Source organism: Elephantulus edwardii, unplaced genomic scaffold, assembly GCF_000299155.1.
Source record: "Elephantulus edwardii isolate Elephantulus edwardi_28Jun2011 unplaced genomic scaffold, EleEdw1.0 scaffold00050, whole genome shotgun sequence".
NCBI lineage: Eukaryota > Metazoa > Chordata > Mammalia > Macroscelidea > Macroscelididae > Elephantulus > Elephantulus edwardii.
This window is the reverse complement of record NW_006399800.1, coordinates 15,101,306-15,104,259: the sequence shown is the minus strand read 5'-3', so window position 1 is coordinate 15,104,259 and position 2,954 is coordinate 15,101,306. Positions and strand designations below refer to the sequence as shown.

The 2,954-nt window shown below is 41.2% G+C and overlaps 1 pseudogene; it reads left to right on the top strand.

Annotated features, from left to right (window-relative positions):
• Positions 1 to 601: 601 nt before the first annotated feature.
• LOC102859272 lies at positions 602 to 1,692 on the top strand (annotated as a pseudogene).
• Positions 1,693 to 2,954: the final 1,262 nt, after the last annotated feature.

The following is a 2,954-nucleotide window of genomic DNA, read 5'->3' as shown; positions in this document are numbered from 1 at the left end:
TGCTTCCCCTGTCAAATACAGCTCTAGATGTTCTTGCTTAGTTAGTTGTGCCAAGAAGTCTGGAAGACCTGGCCAAACTGACATGAATAGATTTATATTTATTACCATTCCTTACAAAGGAGATCCAACAGAGTGTCAAATTACTGAATAATATCATTAATATCCCATGCTGGAGATTATTTAAAAACAGATAAGTATATCAACACTCAACTACCAGAAATTCAAGGTGAATTAGAAGAGATCATGGAACCAGGAATATCATTGCTTATGTCAGGTGGGTCTTGATTGAAAGCAGTGAATACCAGAAAGAGGTTTATTACTTTTTTTTTTTGTATGTGTCTATCATATTGACTATGCAAAGGCATTTGGCTTTGGGAATAATAACAAATTATGGGCTGTGCTGACCCCGCAGGCTACCTTTGTGCACTAGGGTTCTATCCCGGCTTCCTGGAAGAGAAGCCGGCCGGCTGGGCTGCTCCCGCTGCTGCTTCGAGCCCTGGCTGGGACTTCTTGGGGACGCTGGCTGGAGGAGAGGGCCTGGCCTAAGAGCATCTTCTGCGCATGCAGCAGGGTCACACCCTCACCACTAGTGAAAGAAATTATGCTATCCTTGTTAAGAGTCATTTCCAGTCCTTGCACACTGATATGTTGCCATATACACAGAAAAGGGAAGAGGCAAGCCACTGATGTTAAATCCAAGAACAAATAAGAGAATGGCATTTACATAACAGGAACGACAAATGTTTGGCCTTTATGGACTACTACCTCCTAAAATAGAGACACAAATTACTCAAGACGTACGGTTCAATAGAAATGTGAACAAAACGATCCTTTGGAAAAACACATCACTATAATGAGAATGCAGGAAAGAAATGAGAAGTTATTTTATAGAATACTGCAAGATAATATTGAAAGTCTAATGCCATTTATATATACACCAACAGTTGGTCTTGCCTGCTGCCAGAATGGTAATATCTTTAGAAGACCTAAGGGATTACTTATTTCAGTCTCAGACAGAGGCATGGTAAAGAAGTGATGGTGACTGATGGAGAAAGAATCCTGGGTCTGGGTGACCTGAGAGTCTAGGAATGGGAACTCCAGGAGGAAAACTCTGTACACAGCCTGTATTGGGATACAACCAGACAAATGTTACCTGTGTGTATTGACTTGGGAACCAACAACCCAGCACTTTTAAAAGATCCATTTCACTTGGGCTTGTATCTGAAGAGAAACCACTCAGCATTATGACGATCTGATTGATGAGTTTATGAAAGCCATTGCCAACAGATGTGGTCAGAACACACTCAGTTTGAAGACTGGAGATCATAATATATTCAGGTTCTTGAGAAAAAGTGAGAAAAATATTGTGCATTCAATGATGATATCCAAGGGACAGCCACAGTTGCTCTGGAGAGCCTTCTTGCTGTATAAAAAGTCATTGACAAGCCAATCTCAGCATGCAAAATCTTATTTCTTGGAGCTGGTGTATCTGCTCTTGGAATTGCAAGCCTTATAGTTATGTCTGTGATGCAAAATGATCTTTCAGAAGAAAAGGTACAAAAGAAAATCTGGTTATTTGACAAATTTGGTTTATTAGTTAAGGAGTGGAAATCTAGAATAGATAGCCAACAGGAACCTTTTGCTCACTCTGTCCTTGAGCTGTTGTTGTTGTTGTTGTTATGTTTGTTATAAGTGGTCGAGTCATAGGCAACTCACAGTGACCCTATGAACGAAAGATCTGAACACTTGGATAAGTTTTATCATTTCTCCAAGTTCGTAGTTTCCGGAGGCAAGCTGTTTCAGAAGTGGATGCCACTCCTGTTTCTGAACCTGTCATAGTATGTTTTTGTTGTTGTGTGCAATTGAGTGGCTGCAATGTATAGCAACACTATTTACAACAGCTCTGAACCCTTCACTGTCCTGAGTCAGTCTCACTAATTCCGACACACCAACCCACATTGCTCCAGTGACTGTATCATCTCATTTGGGGACAATCCATCTCATTTGGGGACTTCCTCTGCTGTGCTGTCCGTCACCCTTCTGAGCATGATGTCCTACTTCAAGGACGAATCTCTCCTGGCCACATACCCAAAGTAAGTGAGGGGGAGGTTCAAAATCCTAGCCTTTAAGGAGAGACTTGGTTTCACCCTCTCTAAGACAGACCTATTTGTTTTCCTGGCAGTCCATGGTATGTTCAAGGTTCTTCTCCAGCACCACAACTCAAAGGCATCCATTCTTCTTCTGTCATCCTTAGTCATTGTCCAACTCTCTGAAACATAACAAGTAATTGAGAAAACCATGGCCTGGATAAGGTGCACCTTTATCTATAGACTGACATCATTGCTCTTCATCACTCTGGAGAGGTCCATTACAGCAGATTTTCCCAGTACAATTTCTCTTTTGATTTCCTGACTGCTGGTATTATGAGAGTTGGTTGTGGATCCGAGCAAGCTGTAATTGCTAACAACCTCAATCTCTTTTCCATATTTTATGGTGCTACCAATTGGCCCAGTGGTGTGAATCTTTGTCTTCTTGATGTTGAGCTTCAATTCATATTGAAGACTATAGTCCTTGACCTTTTGCAGCAAGTGCTTCAGATCTTCAGTTTCAGCAAGCAAGATTGTGTTGTCTACATATCATAGGTTGTTAATGAGCCTTCCTCCAATCTTGATGCCACACTTGTCCTCATAAAGGCCTGCCTCCTGAATGATCTGTTCTACATACAAATTGAAAAGGTACAGGGACAGGATGCATCACTGACACACTCCTTTCCTAATTTTAAACCATTCAGTGTTTCCTTGCTCTGTTCTGAGAAGTGCTCCTTGGTCCAAGTATAGGTTTTATATATCACAATCAAGTGTTCTGAGACTCATATTTTCCTCAAAGTTAGCCACAAATTATTGTGATCCACACAGTCAAATGCCTTTGCATAGTCAATGAAACACAGATAGACA